Source organism: Prionailurus bengalensis, chromosome C2, assembly GCF_016509475.1.
Source record: "Prionailurus bengalensis isolate Pbe53 chromosome C2, Fcat_Pben_1.1_paternal_pri, whole genome shotgun sequence".
NCBI lineage: Eukaryota > Metazoa > Chordata > Mammalia > Carnivora > Felidae > Prionailurus > Prionailurus bengalensis.
In genome coordinates, this window is record NC_057350.1 from 153,177,852 (window position 1) to 153,192,184 (window position 14,333).

Sequence of the window (14,333 nt, forward strand, 5' to 3'; positions counted from 1 at the left end):
GGCGAGAGCTCAGGGAAGGCGGTGGGTCCGGCGCCCCCGGCTGCTATTCACACTGCCTGCACTTCCCGCTCTGACCGCTAGTGGGAGATGCTGGCCAACCTGAGGCCCGTCAGGGGGCTAGAAGCCGGCAGGCTGTTTGTGATTCATCTGTCTGGCTAGGAGCCATCCTACCCAATCCAGGCCCAGAAAGTGTCCTGTGTCCTAACCTTTCCTGCAGACAGACTTCCTCACCGATCCCCCCACCCTGGTCTAGCCGTCCTGAAAGCAGAGATAGCTCCTCAGTATATATAGAAGGCACCAGGGGACACCTGGAACCCCACACGCAGGTCCCAAAGGGACAACGGCCTCAGGGTGACCTGTCCCATATCCCCGTGGAGGGGCAGGTCACAGCCTCTGAACTCTCAGACCCAGCACCTTGGTGCTTTCTGAGACACCAGGACCCGTTTTGCCCTCCAAGAGCAGCTTTAAAGTCAGGAAGGTAAAATGCTACTGATAAAGAAGACAAAGGCTGTGTGCGTGTGTGTGCGTGTGTGTGTGTGTGTGTGTGTGTGCGCGCGTGTGTCCGCGCTCCTGCACTCCTGTGACAGCTCTGGGCAGTGGCCACTGCACGGGACAAAGCATCATCCCTTCCAATTATCTTACTGGCCTTTGGGAAAGATCTGGTAGCCTGTCTTGTTTTAAAAAGGCGTGCGTTCCCGGGCATGTGTCCCTATGGGTCAGCCCGGGTGCCCAAGCCCTAGTTTGCAGGGTAGTCTCTGTCCGTGTGTGAGAGGCAGTGTCTAACTCAGTGTCCCCACGTTTGAGTGTGTGTGTGTGTGTGTGTGTGTGTGTGTGTGTGTGTTTGTCGAGGTGCAGGCTGCGTGTGCCCCAACGAGGTGGGCGTACGTGAGCATGTGTGGGTGTCTGTCTATTTGTTGCTTGTGTCCCTGTCTCTGGTCTGCGTGTGTCTGTGTGTCGGTGCAGGCGTCTGGTACCGTGCGGAACTGGGTGCTGCCCGTGCTTCTGCGGGCCAGTGTGATCCCCGTGTGAGCGTGTGCGCCTCCGCGGCAGCGTGTCAGGGGATGTGCGTCTCCGAGTCGCCTGTCGCTGAGTTCGTCAGAGTGTGTCTGCCGATGTCCATGTGGGTGTCTGTGTGTCGGTGCGTGTCTCTCTCACTGCGCAGGTGTGCGTGTGTCCAGTGCGTCCGCGTGTGTCGTGAGGCCGCATCAGGGTACGTCCGTGTCCAGGGGGCTGAGTATCCCTCGTAGGGTCCCCAGGTCGGTGGCGATGCCTGTGTGTACCCGCCGGTGCGTGCCGCCGTGTGCCCGTCCCCGTCCGCGTGGGTGGCTGCATGTGGCGAAGCGTCCCCGGGTCGGTGAGCGTGCACCCCAGCGTGTGCCCGCGTCTGCGTGTGCCTGTCCGTGTCCGCGTGGGCGGCGGTCTGCGGCCGGGCGCCCCCCGGGTCAGCGTGGGGGTGTGCGCCCCGGCGGGCGCCCAGGGGTTCACCCTCTGAGCGGGCGGAGCGCCACGTGCGGAGTCCGGGGCGCGTCGCTCTGGGGCGGAGCCAGCCCGGGGCCCCAAGCCCCAGGCCGAGCCCAGGCGGGGCCCGCCCCCGACCCCGCCCCCAGCCCGAGCCCGCGCCGCCCGCCGAGCCCCGGAGCCCGAGCGGAGCGGCGGAGCCGAGACGGCGGCGGCGCCCGTGGGATGCGGGGATCGCGCCCCCGGGGCCGCTGAGCCTGCGCCCAGTGCCCCGAGCCCCGCGCCGAGCCGAGTCCGCGCCGAGCCTCAGCCGCCCATCCCGGGGCCCGGGCCGGGGGACCAGCAGGTGAGCGAGCGCCCCCGCGCCCGGGAGCCCCGGCCCGGCCGGAGCCCCCTCCGCCTGCCGCCGCCCAACTTTCCTCCCCGAGGGTCGGACCCTCCAGCCCCTGCGCACCCCCTCCCCTGCCCCGGGTGCGCCCGGCAGTTCCCTCCCCCATCGCTGCCCCCCGAGGCTGGGAGGCGGGAGAAGAAAGGGTGCAGATCTGCCGGGCTGGAGGGGACCCCGGGGGGGGGGGGAGGGGGGCGTCTGTAATCGCCTTGCGCCCCCTCCTCATCCCTTTCCTTCCGGGTTTCCCGGTGCGCTGTCGAGGGCCGGAGGGGGAGGAGGAGCCGCGGCCCCGGCTTCCCGGCCGACCCTGGCGCAGGCTCTGGGAGGGTCTGGGATTGGGACCCGGATTCCCGAGGCCGGAGACCCCAAGGTCAGAGCGGCGACTAGGCGCGCAGTGAGTGTGGTTCCAGAGAGCCGGGGAGCCGACCGAGCAGGGCTGGGGATGGGGGAGGGGGCCAATCACCCCCTCTCTCTGGGCCCCGCCGAGCCGTCCTCTGAGGGTATCCTCTCTGGGACGAGATCTCTGCCCGTCCTGACCTGGGAAAGATCTCTGCGCCCTGAGGGGGCAGAGATTTATATGTGTGTCCTATCTCTCTGCGCGCTCCGACCACGAAGAGATCTCTGTGCCCTCTGACGCCCCAACGGGGCCGCATCTGGTCTCTGTGTGCCTTGAAGGAGGGAAGAACTCCTTGTGGCCTCGACAGAGGAGATCTCTGTGCGCTGGGACTGGCGAGAGTTCTCTGCCCTCCTCGCTCTGACCTGGGCAGATCCACTCGCCCTGACGGGAGGGAGGCGGCTCTCATTCTCTGCGTTATTTGATCGTCTTTGGTGGCACCGGGAGGAAGTCGTGGTGCCTAGCCTGGTGGAGGCCAGAGATGTGGAGAGTGGTAGTGGAGGCGGGATGCTGGGGACGAGGCCCCGGCCATAGGCCCGCCTTGCAAACACCTGTTGGAGGCCGGTGCACAGATGAATCAGGAAGCCATGACTGAGGTTGGGGCAGGAGTCAGTCTTCTCTCCTGAGAGCCCCGAGTCCAGTCCCAGGAGGGCAGGATCCGTCTCCTCTTAGGCTCCTGGGCTGGCATTCCATCCCCCCAGCTGTCTCCCCCCAGCTCCTGCTGAGACCCTCGGCACCTTCCTCCGTGAGCCTGGACAGCGCAGTGGAGACAGACACACCCTATGACCCCACCGCGCTGCAGCACCTCAGCCTTCTCCCTGATTCCCATCAAACCCCTCAGGGTCTACGGGGACCCTGAGTAGCAGAGGCCCAGGCCACTGGGAGCCCAGCCCTGGGCACTGCTGTCCTCGACTCCATCTCCTTGCCCTCAACTCCTCCCAGTTGGAATTGGGCAGGTGCACGTGAGCGGGTGGTAATGGAGGGGGAAATCGGAATGAGGGTGACACAGGCTGATAGCTGAGACCGTGCCGCAGTCACAGGAGTATCGGAAGGGGAGGGTCAGGGCACAGCCAGACCGTGGAACACAGATTTTGTGCTAGAACGTCCAGCTCTGTGCTGAAATGAGCCTCGTTGAAGTTTTAATCTACTCCTGTCATCACTGCCACATTGTACAGGGGGAAACTGAGGCTGGCGGTGGGCCAAGGACTTACCCAAGGTCGTCTAGAGAGTCAGTGGATTTGGCGTACCACCTGGGGTGAAGATTCCTTGAGAGCCACTTCCTGGGGGCCAGAAGGACCTAGGACTGACCAAAGAGGATCTGAGCAGACAGGGAAGGGGCTCTGGAGTGCCGAGAACCAGCATTCAGCCCAGGGTGGCGGGGGCAGCTGCTGTGCCTCTGAGGTGCTTGGCCTGTCTCTGTGTGGTGCTCAGAGCTGCTCTGGAAAAGTTCCAGGATTGACTCACTCAGCATGAAGACTGAGCTCGGAGTGGTGGGAAGCATCAGAGACAGCTGACAGTTGTGGAGCAGAGGAGGCTGGTGCCCCAGCAACCCAAGAAGGGAGTCCTGGGAACGTCCCGGGACAGAGGTCAGGGGCAGTCTCCGTTCTGCTCACAGGAGGCTAGTTCCCGCTCACCCATGGGAAGGTTATCGGAAAGGTGTGTAACGACAGGAGTGCGTCCCCTTGCTCACCTGAAAGAGGGCTGATTATCTTCCAGCCGGAAGAGTCAAGATTATCTATCTAACAAAAATAACCTTCCACATGGGTTTTGAAGGATGCATAGGAGTTTTCTAGATGAAGGAGCTACAGTATAGCCATCAGGACCAGCCACCCAGTGCCGATTTGCGAGACAACACAATTGTTAGTTCAGCGACCCGTTTGGGTCTCATGGTGTGAGGGAGGGAGGGAAGAGCAGAAGCTAAAGCCAAGGTCACAGTCACGGGGGCCCTTGTGAGCTCTACTCAGGAATTGGGAATTTATCCTCAGTAATGGTACTAAAAATAGCTAACATTCACTGAGTGCTTTCTGCCAGCCAGGCATGGCACTAATCACTTTATAAGGCTCATCCCCTGAATCCTTGCGTCAACCCTGGAGGCGGGGGACCATACTAAGGACAGTATTGCAGGTGGTGAAACGGGAGACCCAGAAAAGTTAACTAACTTGCTCACACATCTACTAAGTCGCACATCTACTAAGAAGCAGGCCTTGGGTTTGAACCCAGGTGTCCATATATCTGCTCTAGACTGTCCTACCCCTCTAGTGCGGACCGTGGGTGCCACCAAAAGCCTTTCAATTGAAGGAGAGGAACAGTCAGGTTACCACAGGTGGTGGAACTTGTCGTGTTCCAACTTTCTTCTCTGTTCAGGGACTCGCCTCTTCTCCCGTCCCTAACTTCGATTGCTCATTAAGTGAGATTCCCCACCGCCCTCCCACACCGCGAGCGAAGTGTAGGTTGGCAAGCTTGATAAAGGACAAAGGAGAAGCGACGGATGTTGCGGGGCTCTGACTGGAACCGTCGGTGCTTCCAGAGAGAGATGCCAACGTCCAGCAGTCATTTGGAGGGGACAGTCCAGCGTTCAGGCAGGAGAGCTGGGCTGGCGGCGGAAACTTGGAATCATCTGCAGAGGCCGGCCATGGGAGCCATGGCAGTGAATTAGACTGTCCAGCAAGAGTGCAGACCAGAGGTTCTCAACCCTGGCGATGTTAGCATCTCTCGGAAAGCGTTTTTAAATTGAAAAAAAAAAAAAATATATGCCCAGGCTCCACCCCCAGAGGTTCTAATTCATCTGGCACCAGAAATGTTGAAAGCACCCAGGTGATCCTAATGTGGGATAGAGGGGGCAACACAACAGGGTGGGGGCAGTCCAACAGTCAAGGCCGGAGAAGTCTGCAGAGGAGCCTGAGAAGGAGCAGTCCGAGGGTGGGAGGCAGGCCAGGAGTGGGAGGTGTCACAGAAAGCAAGGAGGGAGCCCGTCCTGGAGGAAGGGGTGTCTTCCGTTTCCTTCTGCCGAAGAGTGCAGAATCCTTCGCATTCTGAGAAGTTCATGGATAGATCAAAAAGAATGCATAATTTCAAAACGAGTGTCTGTTAGATTGAGCAACAGTAAGGGTGCCCATGACCTTGGCAACAGAAACTTCCTTAACACCTCCAGAATGTGGTGCCCGGCGCAGCCGGACAGTTGTTGAATGAGTGAATGAATGAATGAATGAATGAATGAATCAGTGAGGGTAGGAGCTAGTTTGGAGTGGATCCAGGAATGAGCATGAGGTGAGGAAGTGGAGACAGCATGTGTAGACAGCTCTTTGCAAGAGTTTGATGGTTTAAGAGGGAGGGAAGAGATAGAGGGGAGCTGGCCGGGGGTGGGGTCAAGGGGGGGGTGTAGGGAGAGCCTGAAGTGGACTCTAGGCATGTGTGTTCATGCAGTGCACCCACGGGCAGTGCTTGTAGGGAAAAATACCTTTTCCTCACAGGGAGGGGCCGGAGGTCTCTGCATTGACGTTGTGCCCATGGGGCCTCAGTTGCTCTCAGAGGGGGATTTTGCGGGCAGGAGCTGTGATTCCTCCTGGGCGTGGGGGGCACGAAGGAGAAGGAAATCTTGCTGTGAGGAGAGAAAGGTGTTCCAGAAAGCAGTATCTGGGGACACGATGAGGTTGTATGGAGCAGGTACCCAGGAGTAGGGGGGCTAGCGTAAAACTCCCGTGGCAAACTCTACAAAGGAAGCAGAGAGGAGAAGGGGTGAAGCCAGGGGCAGCCTATGGAGAGAGGCTGGACGTTGCAGGGAGCAGAGCAGGCATGGGGGGGGGGGGTGGCTGCAGAGGAAGCCGGGACTGGATGCCCACTCTCTTCTGCCAGCCCAGACTGGCCTGAGGTGGAGGTCTGGGGCAGAGTTCAGCCTGAGGTGGTTGGGGAGAGCCTGGATAGGACATTCAGGACCTACTCTGTGCCATGGAAGATTCTAGAAGGTGTACAATTCAGACACAATAACTGCTCTCATGGAGTTTACCTGCTCCTGGGGAAAGACAGTCTGGATACCACTTAACAAATAGATACAGAAGATAATTTTAGATCATGATCAGGACTATGAAGGAAATAAAACAGGATGATGTGATGGAGAGACAAAAGTGACCCTAGACTGGCTGGTCAGGGAAGGCCTCTTGAAGGAGGTGATTGAACTGAGACCTGAATAACAAGAAAGAACCAATCCAGAGGACATCTGGAGAAAGAATATCTTATAAAGAGGGAACTGCATGTGCAAAGGCCCTGAGGCTGACAGGCTCCTGAGGCATGGGTGGCTTAGGTGGCCAGAATAGAGATAATGAGGTGGAGCTTGATGCCTCAGTTTCTGACCCCCACCCTTTCCATCATCTGCCCCCTTCTGATATGCACGGGTTATACCACTGCCTGGGACTGGCAGTGGTTCCTGGGGACGAGACTATTTTTAGACACAACTCTTCTCTTTGTGGGCCTAGAACATACCGTGTCTTTTTAAGATGATCAATATGGAATGGGTGCTATTTATAGAGCCTCCACGTCAATTCTTGGGGCCTGGGACCCTCAAACGGGGGAGGGAGCCCAGGAGCAGTGTCCTCAGGAGCAAGCCCCATGGCTGGCACAGCACTGGGGCCATGTGACTCATAGACTCTTTGAAACTTGTGTCACCTCCCCTGCCAGGCCACCCTCACCCCACCCTGCAGAATCACAGCCCTGGGCTGGGGAGCTGGGTGCCCACAGCTTCCCCACCACCAGCTTCATTTCCTGGAGGAGTATCTGGCATGCGCTAAGCCCAACAGAAAATTTACTGGTTATTGAAGCTAGAGTCTGGTGGGACAGTTCTGCGAATGTCTCTTGTCCGTTCCTCACTTTTACTACTCTGGATGGGCAGAAAAGGATACCGAAGACCCTCGGGGCCTGGCAGGTTCACCCCCAGGGCCAGAGAGAAGGCTGCTCAGGGCAGAGGAAACACGTGGTTGGGGCTGGGGGCTCAGCCTCCCCGGTGGAGGTCAGTGTGGCCCAGAGCAGCCAGGGGAGGGCGCCTGGAAGAGGTGGGATTAGAGTCCAGCTGAGGCGGAGGCACAGAATTTGGAGAGGTGAAAGCAGGCTGTGCTTGCGGGCCTGTTCTGAGAAGCAAACGTGTGTGCTCTGGGGCTGGAGTTCGGTTCTTCCTCCTCCGTTTTGCCTTCTGACCAAGTCTCCAGGGAGGCCGTGGGAAGCCGCACCTCCCCCCGCCCCCCAACACGGGGGTGTTAAGGGAGCGAAAGAACAGGATAGAGGTGCTCTCGTGGTAGTTGTGTGGGCGCCGAAGGTCCCTCACCCGCTTGGAGATCCCGCTGGTGTCATCTCCAGGGGCCTGTCCCCTCCTTGCAGCCCTGGAGGCCGAGGGCCAGTGCGGGTCAGCCCGTAGGCTCAAGGTCACACAGGCATTGGGACGGCGCTAAGCCTGGGCCCCTGTCTCCCTCGCCCCACCCAGGCCTGGCCCGGGCAGTCCCCGTGCTTTCTGGGAATGGATTTTGAAGGGTAGAAAGGCTCTTCCTGGCATTAAAGGATGGTAAATGCCTTTCTGGCGGGTATTGATTCCTCGAAGTCCTGTGTGAAGGAAGGGCCTGACTCCAGAGGCAGTGTTCAAAGGGATGGCAGGGCAGGGAGAGGTTTGGCTAGAAGCACTGATTTCTCGGGCTACATTAGCTGTCCCTCCATCTGGCCAGGCTGGGAGATCTAAGACGGGGCGGGGGGTGGGGGGGGGGGGCTGGAAATCAGGCCACGGGAGGGACCAGCCCAGCCCCATCAATACTTGCTGTGTGGCCATCAGAGCCCCAGCCTCATCGACCTGGGCCCATAGCAAGAAAGTGGTCCAAAGAGCTCCTCAGAGCCAGAGTGCCTGCCCTCTGCTGCCCAGCCCTGCTGCCTGCTTCGGGGCCCATCCCCGGGAAGAATCCAGGCCCTTCAGCCCATTCTCCCATCCTCCGACTAAGGGACACCCAGCTGGTGTGGGGGTGCAGGGAGGCAGAGGGACAGAGGCCTGCCCGCCACAGCCAGACTTGAGCGAAAGAAGGCCCGGGAGCTCAGCTGGCCATTTGCAGTGCCAGCCCAGCCACCACCCCCACCGTGGTGGGCTTGGATGAGGCACAGACTGCCAGTTAAATAAAGCGACAGCTAGTCGCTAACAAAACTGGAAACCCAGGGAAAGCCCCCACTCGCTTGCTGAGCTGGGTGCCTGTTAGATGTATAATTGCTGAGTTTCTGTTTCAGGAAATGTCTGAGGGAAGGAGAGAAAAATACTCCCTAAGGATCCCCCGGGGGCGGCCGTCCCCAGAGATAGCTGGACTTTGGGGCCTTTCCAGCCCTTGCCTTTTATGATTGAGTTGTTTCTGAAGGGCTTGTCCCCAGATGGGTCACTTATGGTCGCTGTGCATTGCAAAGGCAACTTAGATGACTTAGACGGCAGTCACCAACAAATACACGGTAAAAATCTCAGAAGCATTATGTCGAGCAAGAACATTCAATGCCAACAGCCCATACAGTGGGCTTCTATATATGTGAAGTTCTAGAACAGGCAAAACTAATCTGTGCTGATAGAAATCAGAAAAGTTGACCGGAAAGGGACCTTAGGGAACTCTCTGCGGTGATGGGAATGTTTAGGATCTTACCTGGGGAGCGGAGGGGGTAGTTACACAAGTATATAGATTTGTTAAAAGTCGTTCACCTATAGCATCTAAAATCTGTGCATTTTCTTGTTTGTGTATTACACCTCAATTTCAGAGTATTAAGGCAAAAGGATTGCACATCCATACTGTGTCAACAGACACTTTTGTGGCATAGATTTTGTGTATCTGTGGGTGGATTGCCTTATCTCTGAGGAGTAAGGGACCCTACGCTCCCCAGGTTTCACTGGGGGAACTTCTGTCTCCCTCAGTGCACACAGTAGGTGCTCCATAAATGCTTCGGTTGCCATGACATCGGTACACGAAGGCTTTTTTTTTTTTTTTAAGCCCAGGTATTGAGCAAAATGAGTTGGAAGAAATGGTGCTAGAAAGAGGCTTAGGATGCTGATTGCTGTCTCTTGGGCACCTGTGTGCCCTCAAGGTGCTTCCCAGGCCATAGGTGGGCACCTTTCTGGCCCAAATGTGTGTAGATGCATGGGTATAGATGGTCCAGGGCCTGGGGCAGAAGTGCCCTGGTTGACTGAGCCAGCTCTCTGACTTCTGAGTTCTGTGGTCGCATCGTGGATCATTCAGGTCCCCACCCTGGAGACCCAGGGCCTCTAGGCAGCCCTGGGCCTTGACTAACAGCTCAGTGCCTCCTGGCACAACATTATAGATCCCTGTGCATGGAGCAGTGAACAGGATTACAAGGCAGACTCGGGCTTGGGGGGGAAGAGGATGTCGTGTGCCCTGTGGAGGGGCCCCTGAATGACCTGGGAAGTTTGCAGTTCTCCTGACCTGGCACTGGGAACACCACTGACCCCGAGATGAATGAACCGCTTCCAAGCCCGGTGGGCCCTGTCCTTACTGTGGGGAAGGAGGAGTTTGAAAAAACAGGGGCTTTGGCTGAATCCAGGGCTCCAGCCAAAGGTGCCCCCGCCCCCATTCCAGCTCTCCCTTCAGCGCCCACTCCGGAGAGCCCCCCCCCCCGCCCCGGTCTCAGGGACCCCATTTCATCCTGCCTGGGGAAACACTCGCAGAACAAACGGGTGGGGTATTCCTGTCAGCTGAATTAGCCTCGGCTTCAGCCTGAGTGTTGGAATAAATGAGATGCAAATGAATGTAAATGAGGGCATCCCCAGCTTCTGGGGTGGGCGTGTTCGCCAACGGGAGGGATGGGGGGGGGATTCTGCAGGACTTCCCCAGATTGCTGGGGGCTGGGATAGGGACTAGAGAAGGAAAGCCCCCTCAGGATCCTCACCCCCTCCCCAGAGATAGGGCTCGGACTAGACAGAGTTAATGCGTGTGCAGCCTCAAAGGAGTGGAGCCTGCAGGGAGCCGGTTAGCTGAGGCCCTGCACAAGGACATGCCAATGTGCCTTTGATCCGGGAGCAAGGACCTGAATGCACAGGCCACGAGCACCAGCTGGCACCCCCGCTGAGCCTTTGTCCAAGCTGGTACCCTGGGAGCTCCAGGACTGTGCAGATAATTGCCTGGGCAGGAGGGATGCTGTAGACCCCTCCCACATCCCCCCTGTCCCCCACCTCCCTCCCAACCACCCACAGCCACTGCCCCAAACCGGGGTGGCCGCTTTCCGGTCTGCGGAGGAGGACAACTGTCCTTCAGCCCATCCCTACCCCCTCCCTGCCCCTCCCCTCCCCCACCCCCAGCTAGCCTGAGGCCCAGCCCAAAGCGGGTGGAGTTCTGTAAGGGTTTAGAGCCTGGTGGCCGGGACACCGTGGTCATGCCATCAGTGGAGATGTAACGTGAATTACAACCGCAAGTCACATATGCAACGTGAAATGGTCTAGTAGCCACATTTTTTAAAAAGTCAAAAGTAGCAAGTGAAGTTAATTTGAACATATTTTACTTAACCCAGTATATCCAAAATATCGTCTGTGTAAATCGTAATCCACGTTTAAAAGTTAATGATGGGACCGTTGACATTCTTGACCGTACTAAGACTTCAGAGTCGGTGTGGAGCGAACAACAGCACATCTCGATGGGCACGAGCCACATTCCACGTGCTCCGTGCCATGGGGGCTGGGTGGCCACCCTGTTGGACAGGGCAATTGGACAGGGCCGGAGCTGGAGAGAGAAACTCCTAGGGAATCGTTTCCAGCGAGGGAACTGCTGACTCTCTGGGCATGGGCAGAAACCGGCCAGGGCTCCCTGGGAGCATCTGCCCACACGTGGGCACAGACAGGTTGGCCAGCCAGAGGAGGCCAACAGGGACTAAGCCAGGGACTCCTCGCTCTGTAGTGGGGATCACAGACATGCCCCACCCACGGTAGACCTTGTCCCTTCCTCCCCACCCTCTGTGCCATCAGAGGTGGGAGACGAGGTAGGACCTTGGTTAGGCCTGGCTTCGCACAGACTGGGGTTCGCTCACTTGACCTGCAAGCATCAGATTTCCCTTTGTGTAACAGAGATAATAACCTCCCCTCTTCCTGGGATTGTTGCAGGGATGAAAGGTGACCCACAGCAGCACTTAGAGCCGTCTCAGACGTATCATGAGCACGTGATACTCAGCCATACTGCTGGCATGGCCCACCCAGCTCATGGTTGAGGAAACTAAGGTCCAGAAAAAGGGGGCGTTCTGATGCTGTCCAAGCTCACCGTGTGGGCTAGTGGCTGGGCAATAGGAGGGTTAATCTGGCGTTCATTCACTCATTCATTCATTCACCAGGCCCTTCGAGGCATGTCTGCTGGGCCGGACTGTGCTTTGGGAGCTCAGGACACAGCCGAAGGCAGAGGCAGAACAGAAACAGGGAATCTTCCAGAGAGGGAAGTGGGGGAACCAAAGGTGGAAGCGGAGTTGGGCACAGGGCCCGGCTCTCTGGCCCAGGGCATCGCTTCCTTGCTAATCTCAGCAAGGCTAAGTGGAAATTTCCTTAGAAGCCACCGAGTGGCATTGCGGATGGCTCGGACTCATTTTCCCATCATGACCTGTTGATTTAGGATCCATCACCTTGGGCAGAAAAGTACTCTAGGAAGTCATCTGTAGGACCATGCACACAGTGGGTGCTGCTTAAATGTTCACTGAATCACTCAGTTGATAAAAGGATTCTATGCGTTGAGGTGTTGATTAGTTTTAACTTGTTTTCCTCAAGGAAGATATAAATTCGCTCCTGGTGCCCTCCCCTCCACCTGTGGGGAGTGAGCCCTGGCTTCCTGAGCACCCACCCGCTCTCCCTGAGCTTCTTGCTTTAGGACTGAAGAGCAGTGGAAAGCAGGGCCATGGGGCAAGGGCACAGGTTGCCCGAGCCTGCAGGGTGGGAGGGAGGAGCACAGAGCAGAGGAAGCCGGTAGAGATTTTCTAGGAAGCCTGGGAACCACTTCCACGGAGCGCCTTGCATAAATTTACATGGCAAAGAATATTCTTTGCATGTTGTGTTCCAGAGGCTCCGATTCCAAGGCGACCAAAATGCCAGAGGTGACTCAGGATGCTGGAGCATGCCTGCCTTGGGATCCGGGAGCGGAACAGGCAGGAAGGCACCACAAGGAGAGGTTGGGTTGGAGTCCTGTCCCTCTTTACCTCTCAGGTGACCGACCATTCTGGTTTGTCCGGGACCAAAGGGTATCGCATCTCAGGATGCAGCAACCTTAGTGCTGAAACCAGGGAGGTCCAGAGCATCAGTCCCCAACCCTGGACTGTACCCACGGCTGCACCCTGTCGAGTTCCACGTCATGGCATTGTGACCACCGGGAATTGAGCACCAGCTCTGTGCCCCATACGTTCAGGAAAATCTTCCTTCAGGAAGGCCGCCTGAAGAGACAAAAAATAAGAGACAAGTCCAGAAGGGTCCAGTTTCTGGTGTGGACGCTGGCTGTTCTCCCCCCACAGCATCTTCACCCTGTTGTGAATACTGGTATGTATAGGCCAGCGACTCAGAGGAGGGGGGCCCAGCCCTTCCCTAAGAAGGGGTTTTCAGGCTGTTGGGTGAAATCAGACTCACCCCAGGGACCATCAGAGAACAGCCGAGGCCAGGAAGCGGGGAAGGGCAGGGTACCCAGAGGAGGGAGGTCAGTGTGCGTGGGCAGTCACAGAGGGTGTCCTGGAGGAGGTGGGTCGGTGAGGAGAGCCTTCAGGGTGGCCCTGCCATCACACGGGGCAGGGGACAGTGTTTGGGAATGTCTGAGCCAGGGAGTGATGGAGCTGAATGTAAAGGATGGAAGGAAAGAAGGAGGAGGCCAGTGGCCGTGGTGTCAGCACAGTGCCAGCCGGGAGAGGAGGCCTGTCCCTGGGCAGCGGCGGTGGGAAAGGAGGCGGGGATGTTTGGTGAGGGTGCAGGGGTGTAGCCCGGGTCAGAGGAAAGGATCAGGAGGAACCGATTTGAGAAGGAGGGTTCACGGTCTGCTTCCGTGAAGTCTCGGGAGCCAGCAGAACTTTGGGAGACATGCCCCCAGTAACCAGAAACTGATAAACTTGAGAGAGGATGGAGTCGGGGGCCCCTTGAGCTTGAGTGAAGCTGACAGAACAGGGGCAAGTGGGCCGGGAAGGGTGATCGGCTGGGAGAAGCCTTTCCAGCCTTTCCAGGGAGCGGACAGACAAGCTGTCCCAGACGAGGGGAGAGTCACCGGCGTGCTGCTTCCAGAGAGCATGCTCTTGGAATGAAACCAGGTCTGGGCTCCCCCACACGCTGAAGCTGTGCAAGACAGAGGCCCCCTGCTCCTCCCAGCCAGAGGTGGGGCCTCCCTGGAAAGCCAGGGGCCTGACCTCCCAGGCCCGAAGGCTATAGCCGGGCCTGAGCCTGGAGCGTCCTTGGCCCACCCCCAACCCCTCCTTACCTTGGCTTCACCGGAAACCTTGCAGCCAGGGCCCAGCAGGTCTCGGCCACCGGCAGGGTGTGGGCCCTGAGCTGCTGAAGGAAGGGCAAGGCCAAAGCCAGGTGCAGGCAGGGGAAGAACAAGAGAGAAAACAGATCCATCCTGCCCACCCACCACACACCGCCTGCGGGGGCCAGAGACAAAGGACACTCTTGACTGGTTTACTTTGGAACCTGAGGCTGCCTGGCTGGGGGGGGGGGGGGGGGGTTGAGGGGGGGCGCGCTGGCAGGGAACTTCATCTGGAATCTGGTTTCAGAAACCACAGACTTCCTGGGACAAGACCCTTCCTAAGACCCAGGCCCCCATCGTCAGCGCTTCTTTGTGAACGTGTTAAACAATAAGATCTAGCAGTGGGTCTAATAAGCATTGTCATTTTGAAGTATCGATAAGCGTTCATGATATTTGAGAAGCTTGCGGCACCTGTCATGGGTCCGGGAAAGATCTGCAAGCTTCTACTGGTCACAGGTACCGCTCACGCTATCGTTTTGCTGCCTACATTCATAATTGAGGGAGGTGCTTAATTGCAGTGAGAAGTTAGTGAGAATGAGGTGTCGTTTACCCTGCCCCGAACTCTTTCCCGAACTCCATAGATGAACAAAGGTGTCTCTGGTGCCAGCAGTCGGAA

The 14,333-nt window shown here is 57.8% G+C and overlaps 1 protein-coding gene across 5 annotated transcripts in view; it reads left to right on the forward strand.

Moving 5' to 3' along the window:
• Nucleotides 1–1,637: 1,637 nt before the first annotated feature.
• SCN5A (sodium voltage-gated channel alpha subunit 5) overlaps nucleotides 1,638–14,333 on the forward strand; it is a 92,077-nt gene continuing 79,381 nt past the window's right edge. For 3 of the 5 annotated variants that reach the window (XM_043595724.1, XM_043595725.1, XM_043595728.1), the window contains exon 1: nucleotides 1,639–1,804. The gene's annotated coding sequence lies outside the window, so the exon portion shown is untranslated. Of the gene's footprint in view, nucleotides 1,805–14,333 lie in introns of all 5 variants that reach the window. The other 2 variants (XM_043595726.1, XM_043595727.1) reach the window with 1 other exon arrangement.